Source organism: Molossus molossus, unplaced genomic scaffold (genome assembly GCF_014108415.1).
Source record: "Molossus molossus isolate mMolMol1 unplaced genomic scaffold, mMolMol1.p scaffold_m16_p_8, whole genome shotgun sequence".
Classification (NCBI taxonomy): Eukaryota; Metazoa; Chordata; class Mammalia; order Chiroptera; family Molossidae; genus Molossus; species Molossus molossus.
Genome location: NW_023425402.1, coordinates 60,847,997 through 60,863,208, shown reverse-complemented (window position 1 = coordinate 60,863,208; position 15,212 = coordinate 60,847,997). Strand labels below are relative to the sequence as shown.

The window sequence follows — 15,212 nt, the reverse complement described above, 5'->3', positions numbered from 1 at the left end:
CATTTGAGTGTGCAGTACCTTACTTTAAATGAGAACAGAAACTTAGATTTGAATTGAAATGACACTGACATGAATATACCCCTATCAACTTGGGGTTATATCTGTACTCTGTACTCTTTTACAATTTGCAAAGGGGCTGTTATTGCAAATGTTATTTTTTCCAATAAAGAGACAGCTCATTAGATCTCATTACTAGTCAGCAGCTGTCACAGAATATAGATTTCCAACTTGGAGCAATACATCTTTTCACAAATGCTTTCACTGAAAATGTGGAAAAGATCTATTTCATCGTTAACCTATAGCAACATTATACACGGCTGCCCTTACACCTTTGGCTTTTCTGTAGAGCATTTCATAGTTTAGTAACTTTAAGGTAAATAATTCAAGTTTCTTCTAAAAATAATGCCTGATGCTTATAAATATTTAAGGGGACATTAAAAGTAATTTTTGCACCCCAACTAGTAATATGTTATTCTGAAATTTGGATCAAGTCAATAAATTAACAGATATGTTTCCAGTACATTCTTTATACAAGGACATGGGGAATAATTTTTTTTTTTTTTTTTTATCCTCACCCGAGGACATTTTTCGATATTTTGTTCAGATAGAGTGGGAGGGAGAGAGAGAGAGAGAGAAACATCGACGTGAAAGCGACACATCGAGTGGCTGCCACCCGCATGACCCAACCAGGGCCGGTGACAAACTGCAACCAAGGTACATGCCCTTAGCGGGAACCGAACCCGGGTCTCTCCAGATCGCAAGCCGATGCTCTAACTGCTGAGCCAAACCGGCCAGGGCGGGAATATTTTTAAATAAACTATAATCTAATTTTAGTCTTTAGAAAAAGAGTCTGTTAATGTGAGAAGTGAGGCATGCAGTTCGAAGGAGTAATGCCCGGCCAGGTGTGGGATCCTTACCTGTGAAGAATGGAGACTGGCATACTTGAAAGAAGCACCGATTTCGAGAAGAGGGGCTTGGAAAATGAAAATTTCAGTAGCGGCTGAGGAAACAGCATAAATTCAGTGTTGAAAATAGAAGACAATGGATATGTGAAAGTCACAATTATATATTTCGATAGGTACATGACATTTTATATATAAAGCAAGAGTATGATAAGAATTTAAGATAAATAATTCCAAAGAAACTTTCCAATATTAATAACAATTTTATGTCTATGAAATATTATGTTGCAACCAACACTCTTCATTAAACGCTCTCCTCTAAGCGCCAAACTATTATACTATTTAATATATTGTGTATACAAATCCAATATTTTCTACATTTAACTTTTTTCCTTGATACTTAAAAGCCTATCCAATTATAGATTGCAAAATGGGCTATAGTTTTCTTCATGCAAAAATAGTTATTTAGTATCATTTTCAGATGATTGTGCTGCATTTCATTTCTTCTTTTTTCCTAATACTTTGTATTTTGATTCATTAAAAATTAACCTCTGGAATAAAAATCTACTTTTTCTCAAAGAATTAAGCAATTATTGTGGTAGATTTTTGAGATGACATATATAAAGATTAAAACTTGTTCCACAAAAACTGAGATTGATCGACATCATAGCGTATTTTAGGAGGAAAAAAATAATACCTATAAAGTATTTGGGCTTAGATTGAGAAGAATCTGTCTGGACTTTGTTCATTACTCACTTGGCTCTGCACTTGAAGTACAGGCTTTAAAAAAGAGAGAGAAGGAAAGAAAAGGAGAGGAGAGGAGAGGAGGGGAGGGGAGGGGAGGGGAGGGGAGGGGAGGGGAGGGGAGGGGAGGGGAGGGGAGGGGAGGAAGGAAGAAAAGGACATTTCTTGCTTTACTCACTACACGTTGCTTCTTTAGAGCCTCCTAAAAGTGAGCGGAAGATGGGTGCTGCTTTTACAAGTGTCCACGGTAATAATCTTTCACATGTTGTTAATCATTCCCTTTTTCTAAAATCCATTTAGAAACAGCAAAATTCATGAAACAATGTAGAATATGTGTGTACTGGGATGAGGCTGGGAGCAAAGGTACAGAGTTGAAGACAGAGTAATAGTGTAAGGTGAATTAAAATATATATATCACTGATTAATTTTATCATAATAAAGGACAACTTGTATTATGTGTTTTTTTGCTCATTTTTTCTTCTCGACTCCTATCACTTTGTCCCTATGTGTATGTTTTATTTGTTCTTTTGCCCTCTAGAAATTGTTCCACAAAATTAGCAAAAAATATTTTGCTAATTGTTATTTTTAATGTAATCTTTTCAGAATTATTCTTTTTAATTATCTAGTCAATCTCTATTGACTCCCCACATTGACGATATAAAACTTAACATAATTTATCTTTTTATAAATTAATATTTTGTTGTCATGAGATATATTTTAAATCCTGATAATATAATTATGCTAATTTTGCTTTTATATATTTCTTTTCTTTTTTTAAGAAAAAGAAAGTTTTTTTTAACCTTTTTTTTCTTTATTGATTTGAGAGAGAGAGGAAGGGAGAGGGAGAGAGAGATAGAAACATTGATGAGAGAGAACATCGATTGGCCGCCTCCTGCATGCCCCCACTGGGGATCAGCCCCAAACCTGGGCATGTGCCCTGACCAGAAATAGAACTGGTGACCTCTTAGTGCATGAGTCTCCATTCAACCACTGAGCAACACTGTCCAGGCTATATTTTTTTCTTTTAAAAGTTATTAATAAATCTACTAACTTTAGTGACAATATTTAAAATAGTTACAATATTATAAAGCATTTTTATTCTGATTTATTGTTCAATATTCCCTTTTTGATGCCCTTTTATTTTTTATTTTGATGCATTTCCCAGTCTCCTATAGTATACTTTCTAGTATAGAAAAGACATATTATTGATGCTTTTTTCTAATCTCTCACATTTTTAAAAGAATATGTTTACTGCTATTACAACTAAAATATAATTTGTTTTCTTATACACCTCTTGGATCCTTATTTCTTCTTTATATCACTGTTTTTATCTACTGTTTTCTGGAATTTATTATTTCAGTGGAATCTTTTTATTTAGTTTGAAATTGTTTTCTTATAGGCATCCTCTATTTTTCTACCTAAATACCTATAAGATGTATTTTATTTTTTGTAAATATTCTTAATTCATCAAAATACATCTAAGTGTTGATATCCTTTTACAAAAAAGTTCTGATTTTTTTATTCTGTGATGTATCATATATTTGTTTTTTCATATAGCACATTTTTTAATATACTGGTATTTCTTTTCTACTGTTTACATTCTCTACTTCAAGAGTTACAAAACTTAATCTCACAATGGTCTATTTCACATAGCTTCATATTCTTTTATTGATTTTACTGTTGTCATTGATGTTGATTTACATTGATTTTTTCCCAATAAATATTGTAAATGTATTTTCTCTTCCTTATGATTATTATAATTTTCTTTTTAATGCTCACCTGAGGACATGCTGAGAGAGCGAAAACATCCATGTGAGAGAGAAACACTGATCGGTTCCCTTCCTCAGGCTCCCAATGGGGGTCAAATCCACAACCCAGGTATGTGCCCTGACTGGGATTTGACCTGGCACCCTTGGTGACAGCACAACTCTCAACCACCTGAGCCACTGCAGCCAGACGCCTTATGATTTTCTTGACAACATTTTCTTTTCTCTAGCTTACTTTATTATAGAAATACAGTATATAATCCATATAACACACCAAATATGTGTTAATCGACAGTAGGCTATAAGTAGTTATGTTTTGGGAAGTAAAAAGCTACATGCAGCCCTGGCCAGTTTGGCTCAGTGTTTAGGGTCTGCCTGTGGTCCAGAGAGACCCAGGTTCGGTTCCCGCTAAGGGCATGTACCTCGGTTGCAGTTTGTCCCCGGCCCTGGTTGGTCCTACGGGTGGCAGCCACTCGATGTGTCCCTTTCGCCTCGATGTTTCTCTCTCTCTCTCTGTTCCTGTCCTCCCTCCCACTCTACCTGAACAAAAAATGGAAAAAAATGTCCTCGGGTGAGGATTAAAAAAAAAAAAAGCTACATGCAGATTTTCAACTGCACAAGGGGTCAGGCCTTCCAGCTCTCACATTGTTCATGAGCCAACTATATATTAACATTCTTCCATGTGCAATTATTAATTCATATTATGTTGTTACCAGTTTTAATACCAGTGAATTTTCAATCTTTCCTCATGTCCTTTAACTCTCCTTTCACCTCAGGCTTCTGTTTTTTGTCACATTTTTAAAGTTTATTTCACACAGTCTATGTTTTGTTGCATTTTATTGAAAGTACAATGTTGGTACCTTCAAAAATATATTGTTTTCAATATCAAAGCATTTAAAAATAAATATATATTCACTCCTAAGAATAACTTCTGCTTTTTTAAATAGTAAACTCTAGCCCTGGCCAGTTTGGCTCACCAGTTGAACATCAGCCTGTGGATCAGAGAGTCCCGGGTTTGGTTCCCACTAGGAAAATGTACCACAAAAAATAATAATAATACTAAAATAAATAAATAGCAAACCCTATCTATACTCTACACTCTATCTTTTTTTTTTTTTTTTTTTTTTTACCAGTTCCCATACTATATCTTTTTCTTCTTTCCAGTTTAGTAATCTTTTCATGTTTGCATAAATAAAATTCTCTTTGATCTGGTATTTATCCCAAAACAAAGTGTGGAGATCATTTCAGGGGTTCCTTGTTGTCCGGAATGTTGCTGGAATTGAACTCTTCCATGATGTGAATTTGAGGACATGTAATATAGTTTACAGTTTCTGTTATGTGATTCAGCCAAAATCTACTCGATTTACGTAGTATTCAGCTGCTTCTCAGTAAGGGCAGCTAGTTCCCATTCTTCACCAGGTTTCTTTAATCTGCTCACATTTGCTACATATTTAGAAAAAAAAAAAAGTCTTCAACTGATAGCATATGAATATCATTCTTTTTCAGTTTCTAATACTGAAGCAAGATCAGGCCGAGGATCAAGGCACAAAGCCATCAAGCTGTCATCTTACCTAGGCATCTTTGCCATTTTGTTTACTTCACTTTGCTTCTAAACTTCTTTCTTTTTAAATGATCTAATGCCCGATGATAAGCTATAAATACAAATAAGAAGGAATAAGCTTAGTGAGAAGAGGAGATGAGTAGAGTTTCTGAGTATGGGAAGAAAGAATGTTTTTTCAGGTTCAGTGATAGTTTTAACTGATGTACAATGTGGATATTTTATTTCTAAGGCAATTTTTTTTTCACCTGTTGGAAATCACATAAATGCCCATTCCTTCTTATTTGCAGCCTGATGAGAAATTATTTAATGAATTTTTACTAGTGGTTAGCCAAACTGAGAAAATTTTATCTAATCTGTTATTCCCTGTTGTTTTAGGTGTTTTGTATAACAAGAAAACTCTACTAATACGATAAACATCATGTTTAAGTATTCATGATTTCCACTGTTTCATGCCAAACTACAAAACTAATTTAAAGAAGATGGCTCTAGTCTTTTATTCTCTTTCCTTGCCTTCCCTGTCCTGCCCTTTCCTCTCTTTTTTTCCTTATAAAATTAGGGCATATTAGCACTTAGTGAGTGAGCATTTCTGTGACAGAGCGAAGGAGGTGAATTTTAAAGCCAAATATTAATCTTAATACCATGTCTGTATCTATATTCAGATACTTGTAACTGTACTGTCCATTTGTCTAGATATTTCTTCTGACTTGTTAAATCATTGTAACTTGTAGTTAGTTCAGCAAGGCCATAGATGCTAAAAAGCCTATTCAAAGTTGTATGAAGTACATAATTGATCAACTGATGAACTCCAGTGTGCTCCAGCCTTTACATTTGCAATATAGCTACTGGTGTCCTAAGTAAGTCCTTAGAGTTCTCTCTCTCTGTTTTTTTGTTTGTTTGTTTTTCAGGACATTTGAGAAATATGGTTGGAAAAAAGATATGTAGAGCCTCAAATGTTGTTTAGATCACATTTATCCACACCATATTTGAGGAGTTGACAGCCCTAATTTTCTTTAGCTCTTACTTTTTTCAAAACATCTTCCTGCTCCAGTTTTACTCATTATTACACACAGTGCAGACTGTTAGTAACAATCAATTAAGAGTCCCTTGGCTTTTTATGGACAACATTCTAATCAAGAACGGCCAAAATAATGCTGGCCATGAGCTCTGCCAAATAGACCGTTAGCCACTGATAATTTGTTTCATTTAAAACCTCTACTTACAATAAATGACCAGTTCCAACAACACATAGTAATCACTTGTTATTTAGGTGCTTTGTTACCTATGCTCATACAGAGTAATTCTTTTACTTCAACCATTTCTGTTCTTACAGATATTGACTAAATTTCAAGGTTAAATAATAAGAAACTGTGTAATAAACAATAACCTCATTACTCAAAGTCAGAAATCCTTGGTAGTGAGTACACATTAAGAGAATGATTCATAAGGGAAAACTACAAAAAGTCACAGTCATTTTTATCATTTACTATAAAGGAATACTATCACAAAACTATCTCCTGCCACATGCATCTTCAAGAAAGCCTCTCTCACATAAACTAGATACAATCATAAAATAAAATGTAATAAATTATGTTGCCAGATATAAGGAAGAGCCTTCTGAGTTAAAACCATGCATGAGCTAGGTAGAATCCGAAGACTATCGAGATTTTTAGTTAGTTAATTAATTAATTAATTAATTATTTTCCCTCACCTAAGGACATTTTTGCATTTATCTTCAGATAGAGCAGGAGGGAGAGAGGGAGGAAGCGAGAGAGAAAAACATCGATGTGAGAGACACATCGACTGGTTGCCACCCACACAATCCCAACCTGGGCGGGGACAAACTGCAACTGAGGTACATGCACTTAGCGGGAACTGAATGCAGGACTCTCTGGTCCACCGGTCGACGCTCCAACCACTGAGCCAAACTGGCCAGGGCAAGATTTTTAATTTTTTAAAAAATAAAATGTGACGGCAACACAAGCACACAGTACTTGATTGCGGTTTAGCGTGCCAATCTCTCATCAGACCGTGAACTTGTAGAGGGCAGGACTCCACTAGATGTTTCATGACATTCGTTGTTTAAAGGCAGCAAGATATGCAATTACACTCTAAGAGCAGAATCCATTGTTTCCTACGTTCTATGTACTATTTGGCGTGCACCAGTGAAACAGGTTCATGTCGTGCTCCTTGGGGCTTATCCTCTGTGATATTTAACTGGTTTTCCAAAACCGTTTTTGAGAAAATTTGGATTTCACTTTCCTTAAGATTAAAAAAATTTCAACAATTACAGCTGACATGATTACAAATAAATATTCTGAATTGGAATCTTAAATTTTATTTGTAAATATAAAATTGCCCATGTCTTGTAGACAAAATGAAGCGGTGCTAATGTTTTGTTTGGAAGTGTTTAAAATGTAACAGTTATAATAACAATAAGTCAATATATGTTTGTATGTAGTACTTTAAAAATGTGCCCTTACACATAATTCTATCTTGTAAAAATAAATTCAGTGTTGATCATTTGAAATATACTCTCAACCATATGAACAAATTGTTAAGTAAGACCTTCAAGCAAACAACCACCAGGGCTGAGGACTTCCCTTTGCACATTCTCTTACTGTCAAGTATTAACATTCACCTTTAATTCCTCATGGTTACTTCAGTCTTAACATTTTCCTTTCATTATTTTCCCAACAAACATAATTTCCAATATATACATCCATTAATAGCATTATGATTCTGTTAGACATCCAAGGCCCAATCTTTCTCTTCCCTAATCCCTTGCTCAGGCCCTTGACAAATTCTCCCTCTGCTTTGCATTTTCTCTATTTACTCGTACTTAAAATCAGGTCAAATTCTATCCACTGTGTCACATTTTCTCATAGTTACAACTTACACAGCTTTACTTTTTAATTGTAATTTGTGAGAATTCTAAAAGTTTTGCAAAAAAAAAAAAAAAAAAGTTAGAAGTCATTTTAGGTTTTCCTCCAAAATGGAAAAAAAATATATAATAATAAACTATTTGGAGTTGGTATTAATAGTTAAGTTACAGAATAAAAGATGTCCTATATTTCAAAATATATGTTTTTAAAATTGATTTTAAAAATCAGTATTTTTTTAAAAAAATTTAAGAAATGGAAAGAATTGTCAATAATATATACACCTTCTATATTTAAGGACTTGTGTTTCTCAGAATATAAACTATAGTTTCATGATTTTTACTACACTTACATGATTTTAAGGAAGTAGCACTGTTAATAGTGGTGTTTGATTTAATTTCCCAAAACAATCTGCCTTGAGAAAATTTTTATTTCTCTCTCTTTCTCTCAAGATTAAAAACGTATTAAAATATAGCTTGTATGATTACAAATAAATAATTTAGAATTCTTAAAAAATAGGCTTTCAAATTTCACTAGTGACAACTCCCAAAAATCTCAACTAACTTTTATCATTTTATGGTCATAGGGCATTTATATTACTCCTTCCACCATAATAAAATAATTAAGTAATTCATTGGTGCCATTTCAAGAGTAAGCTGGAAAAAATCTGAGATTAAAATTGAAGAATGAAAACTGAAACGTATTAAGTCTAAATCTTATAAATAATTATTAAAAACTTTCATTTATCAAATATTATAATACACGAGCTCTTATTTGGAAGTGAAAGTAGTTCAAGATATTATTAAAATTCTTTAAAATGTTTTGTCATGTCATGGGCCTCCCAGAGCCATCCGACTTGTATACTAATTATTTTTTCTTGGCTACATGCTGTTTTAATTACATTCATTATTTCTGTCATTCTGCAAAATCTTATGCATGGAAGTGCTGGTAGCCTGGTGCATAACCACTGCTTTTTCCTGCTGTGCTAATGGCTTAAGTCCAAGCTGAGGTGCAAATGAAATGAGTTTAAAAAGCTAAATTTGGCTCCCAGTTAATTTACTTCACAAACCTCCTACCTATTTTTTTTTTGTCATAAGTTGGCTCCATTACAAATCTATGTTCATAAAGAACCCAAAAGTTAGACTGAAATTTGTAAACTTTTATCCTTTTATCCTTTGTGATTATCAGTGATGTCTTCAGAAAACTCAAGGAGGAGAAATTAATGGGGGGGAAAAAAGATTTAAAATATATTGTAGCCCAGCAGGCATGGCTCAGTGGATTAAGCATCATCCCTTGGACTGAGAGGTCCCAGTTCGATTCCTGGTCAGGGCACATGCACAGGTTGCCTGCTCTATCCCAAGTAGGGGGTGTGCAGGAGGCAGCCAATCGATATTTCTCACATTGATGTTTCTATCTCTCTCTTTTCCTTCCTTTCTCTCTAAAACATCAATTAAAACACATTTTAAAAATATATAAATAAAAATAAAATATATTATAATTTTTATTGAAAATTAAATGTTTTAGCAAGAAGAAATAACAGATTAGAAGGGAAAATATTTAGTAAAATTAAAGAAAGAAAAATTATTTCATACATATTTTTGCAAACTTGTCATATGAGGAATTCTCAGTTATATTTTGTTAAAAGTATTTAGCCTGACACTTTTTTACTGTTTTAAATTTTAGAATGTTCTGCCTTTGCTATGCATCATGGTCCCTTCTTTTGTTTTCTATTTTCTAAATGAAATGACAACACAACCTAAAAATTTCCCCAAATCACAATGACTCATTATCATAACCTGTCTCTGTGATATAAAATATCTCAATAAAAATTAATAAGTTAAATCACAACTAAATATTTTAAATGAATGGTTTTTAAAAGTGTTCATCCATATATTTTGTATCACTTTACTATCTATGTAGGAATTTGTAGCATAAATCTATATGTATCAAATTTCAAAATGTCATCCTTTTTAGGAATCTAACAACAATTGACATATACAAAAGATGCTCTGTTCCATTCCTGTTAAGTGATTAAAAACAAAGCCAGAAATCCCTTTCATTTTGCCCCTAAATCATATTTTATTCAATACATAATATCTGAATGACTTTTAATATTTGTTTCATTTGCTTTGCAAACAAAGTCTTCAGTACTCATTGTTTATTTTCATGAAAGAAAGATGTAAATTATGACCTCTGCTCTCTAGAAATTAACTTTCAAAGTTGCAGGACATAAACACACACATAAACCATGCAAGATTCTTGATTTTATGCTATGCTTATTTAATTTTTTTTTTTGCTACTTATAGCAAACAATTTCATGTATAAAAACAAGAAATTAAAACAAAATTGGAGATATTTTTCAGAAAAATGAAACAGGTTCTAAGAAACTATTTTAAATCAATTTCAGACAGTGTTAGTCAGCCTAATGAAACGGGCAATGAAATTTTAAAAATAAAAGGTGTATTAAAGAACAAGTATAACAAAAACAATCTCCAAAGACTTCAAAATTCTATTATTAGAATTACGTAATAGTATACGTACACTATTCTTTTTTGTTGTTGTTAAATTTTTTTTCCTTTATTTATTTTAAAGAGAAAGTGAAAGGGAGAGATAGAAACATCAATGAGAAGACATCAACTGGCCACCTCCCGCATGCCCCCCACTGGGGATTGGGTCCACAATCTGGGCATGCGTCCTGGTTGAGAATCGAATGGGCGACCTCTTGGTGCATGGGCTGATGCTCAGCCACTGAGCCACACTGGCCGGACTGTCCACAATTTTTAAAACTCCATACCCTTGTCTTGGTAAAGTTGTCCATTGAATCCAACTTCTGGGGCTTCCCTTTCAAAGGTGGGGAACATTTTCTTTGCCAAGTACCATCTGGATATTATTTACATCTTTCACGGGCCATACAAAATTATCAACTTAAAAATTAGCCTGTTATATGTATTTGGTCAGGCTAATTGGGCGAGGTGTGGGGTGTTACCTGGTATTGATTTTGTAGGCCTTAGACAGCCCACGGGCCAGACGTCCCCACCACTGCGAGAGGACTATGGCAGGCCAGGCAGGCAGCCAGCACACAGGCTTTACTCAACTATATACCACCTTAGCATAAAAGCAATACTTTCTCTAAGTGCTAATCAAATATCAAAGCATCATTGTCATATCTCCATTCCTATTTAATAGAAGTTGAACTCCTTAAGAAAACACTGGAAATAAATAATAAAGAACATCATACTTGAATGCTACAGAATCTGGCTTTACACCGTGTAGGCTTCATACCTACATATAACCATGTTTTCATATCATTATCTTTAATTGCTATCGTTTATTACTTAACTTAACCCTGATTTCTACCAGGCTATGGTGGATTTAATTCACCCTGATTTCCATTAAATGAGCCTCTATTATGAATCTAGTATGCTTCAGTGTACCCAGTGAACTTGGTCTTAAAAGTCCCTGCTGTAGGCTTCAATTCAACCTTTGATCTTGATCTAGAAAAGGAAACCATTAACTGTTTACAATCTCTTTGACAAAGATCACATCTGTCCTGGGAATTACTCTGCTTTTCTCTAGCTCCTCCTTTTTCACTACATAGAAAAAGAAAAAGGAAAAAATAAGAAACGAGAACCAGATGGTCAGATGGTAGTGTGGTGGCATTGTTTTTCGAAAATCTGATGCTTCTCCTCTACCAGTGTTTCCTAAGACTGAACTTGGAAGTCGAGTTTTCTGTTTTAGGAGCATTTTCTCAGATATCACCCTTTACTTTCTTTCTCTATTATAGAGAATGGCTACCTAATGGTTTTCTCCACCTAAAATATGTCTGTCTGTAAGTCACAGAAAATTCTAGTCTGACCTGAGAAAGACTATTTTCTAATATAAAAATATAAAATTATGAAAATTTCACTTTAAACTATAACTTTAAAAAATTCATACCCATTAGCTATTAAATGTTTTTATAATAGAAATAGAAAATTATTTTTTCTTATGCTCTCAAGTTGATATTTTTCATCGTTTTATGACAAATTGATCCTTAAATGCAATTAGCCACATACTAAAATCTGTTTCAAAAGTCTTTACACACTCATTTTTCTATTTGGGTTCCCCATAATAAATTATCATTCTTTATTACAACACTTTTACTTCCCATGTACTTTTAAGTCTATTATCTAATTTTATGTAAAGCACTCTTGATAGGTAGGTAAGGAAAGGTTATTTAATCCCCATTTCATAAATGAAGAAAGAAAAAGAGTATAAAGAAACTAAATGACTTGCCCAAGGCCATGCACATCTCTGTCGTAATTCTGTATAAGAAGGACTTCGGAAGAATGAGGCTCCAGTGCAAAAAATAATTAATCTAATCCCTCAGCAGTGGAAACTGATGAGAAACTAAAAATAAGATAAAATTAAATAGTTTATAGAAAATCAACACTGTAAGTTCATAATTTAATAAAAATGACTAGAGAAGTGCCTAAGTAATGTCTCTCATTTGCAAATAAATGACTTAAGGGAAACAACAACAATCTGTGGCAGTAGCAGATACAGAAACAGCACAGAAAGATGACTAACAGTGCAAAAATAGTCCTTGAACATCTTGGTCATATAAAACTACATGATTGTACTCTACATATATATTATTAAAGCAATGTGATGCTTTTTTAGTATTTAATTTTAACAAAATTGAGTTTATTTCAACTAGTTGCGAATCAAACATTTGAAATAGAATGTTAAACTTTTAGAATTTTATCTGTATTTCACTATAAAGACAGAATATGAAATAGCACCTTCCTCTATTTTTATATAACATCATACCTGTACGCTTATTTTCAAAGACAAATCTTATAACAATTTTGTTTCAGCTAATAGATTACATGTCAACTTTTTGCACGTATCAAGATGCTGGAATGAAATAGCCCCGGTGCTGGGGGGGGTGGGGGGGGGTTACAAGGAGATGACTGACCTATGGCTGGCTTCACAGAATGAAGTTGTGTAAGCAAAGGTTGAATAGAGATGGGGAAGAGAATCAGCAGTTACATAATATTTTGAAATAAGATGTTTTCAAATTCTTATTTACTTTGAGAAAGCATGAATCAAATATGAAAAAAACAAGAAGAATACAAAATGTGATAAAGGAAGAATAAAGCTCTTCATTATTTTTATGATGTCAGAATGTCCTTGTTCCTCTTGCCATCTTTCAAAGTTCTATGGGAAGTGTATAAGTAACAAAATCCAAAAAGGTTTAAGTGGGAAAGAAATCTTGAAACTCATCAAAGTTATCACCAATTGCTGAACACTCTGTGTTTAATAACACCACTAAGTTGAATAAGAATCCTAGAAGATTTAAATTTATTCATTCAAATGTTTTGTGTCATTAACCATTAGATATTAATATCACTCTTCCAAAATTAGATATGGAGTTTAAAATCTTTTTAGATTGGCAGAATAAAACAAATAATCATGTAAATAATTAAATATTAAAAATTGTGATAAGGGCCTGGCCGGTGTGGCTCACTGACTAAGCATAGACTCATACACAGGTTCAATTCCCGGTCAGGGCACGTGTCCAGTTTGTAGTCCCAATCCCCAGTTGGGGGCATGCAGGAGGTGGCCATTCAATGTTCTCTCTCATCAATGTCTCTCTCTCTCTCTCCCTCTTCTATCCTCTCTCTCTAAAATCAATAAAGAGAAAATTAAAAAAAAAAACTTTCTTCCTTTAAAAAAAAAATTGTGATAAGGCTATAAAGAAAAAGTTCACGTGCTAGAAAAACATAGGACATAAAATCTTATCTTGACTGAGGAGACAGCAGTTACAGAGGCAAAGGGGAGAGATGCATGATGGAAGGCAGAGTGATCAAGAAAACTTTCCAGTACAGGGAGAACATTTACACAGGCCCTATATTTATAAAAGACTTGTGTTTGAAACATCAGGAAAATCTTAAGAGATGAGTTTGGAAAGGATTATGACAGGTTGTGTGGTAGAGTTGTATTTCATGTTTAAAAATCACTCTGACATCTTTGTTGACAATGAGGGTACAAGTGTAAGTGAGAAGACCAGTGTGATGTCTCCTACACTAGTATATATGAGAGATGATGCTATTTTAAACTAGGGCAGGGGGTGAGTCAAGAAGGATTGTAAGAACTCTTTTTTTTGTGGCACCTCAGAGTTGGTCAGCTGCTTCGAAAGGAAGCTAAACATCTCTTGTGCAGCCACTGGCTGCCAAGAACTCATTGAAGTGGATGATGAATGCAAACTTTGTACTTTCATGAGAAGAGTATGGCCCCGGAAGTTGTTGCTGACACTCTGGGTGAAGAATGGAATACACAGGTTTACCCCTGAAGCGGGGTATCTTGACCCATGGCCAAGTCCTTACTTGCTGCTTAGTAAGGGGTATTCCTGTTATAGACAAAGGAGGACTGGAGGAAGAAAGCACAAATTTGTTTGGGTGGCATTGTGGATGCCACACTCAGTGTTCTTTACTTGGTTATTGTAAACAAAAACGAGGAGAAAGATATCCCTGGTCTCACTGACACTGCTGTGCTCCATCACCTGGGGCCCAAAAGAGCTAGCAGCACCTGCAAACTGTTACTCTCTTAAAAGAAGATGATGTTCGCCCTGGCCAGTTTGGCTCAGCGGTTGAGCATCGGCCTGTGGACCAGAGAGTCCCAGGTTCGGTCCCTGCTAGGGGCATGTAACACCAAAATAAATAAATAAAGAAGATGATGTTTGCCAATATGGTGTGAGAAAGCCCTAAAACAAAAAAGGTATGAAACCTAGAACCAAAACACCCAAGATTTAGCATTGTGTTACTTCATGTGTCCTGCAACACAAACATTGCATATGGCTCTGAAGAAACACCATACTAACCAAAATAAGGAAGAGGCCGCAGAAGAGGCTAAACGTTTGGCTAAGAAAATGAAGGAGGCCAGAGAACAACACCAGACACAGATCGCCAAGAGACAGGCTGTACTCTGAGAGCCTCTACCTCCAAGTCTGAGTCCAGTCCAAACTGAGATTTACTAAGAGTAACAAATAAATAAGAACAAACATCAAAAAAAGAAGGCTGGAAAGAAATTGATTTTTAATCCATATTGTACACTTTTGACTGGCCTCAGGAGAAAAAAAAAAATTTCTTCCTGGAAGAGATGGAAAACACACACACACACACACACACACACACACACACAACCCCCTAAAAATAAAAAGAAATATTAATTCAACATAATTAGTCAAAAGTGACATATACTTACTACAAATTCTGAAGTAGTTACTTTAGATATTATGAATATGGAATGATGCAGTTTTTTTAAATCATGGATAGCTTACTCGAAATGTTCATTTATGAGCACTTTTCACTTCTAC

At 34.2% G+C, this 15,212-nt stretch overlaps 1 pseudogene; it reads left to right on the top strand.

Annotated features, from left to right (window-relative positions):
• The first annotated feature begins 1,865 nt into the window (after positions 1–1,865).
• On the top strand, positions 1,866–14,863 carry LOC118620729 (annotated as a pseudogene).
• Positions 14,864–15,212: the final 349 nt, after the last annotated feature.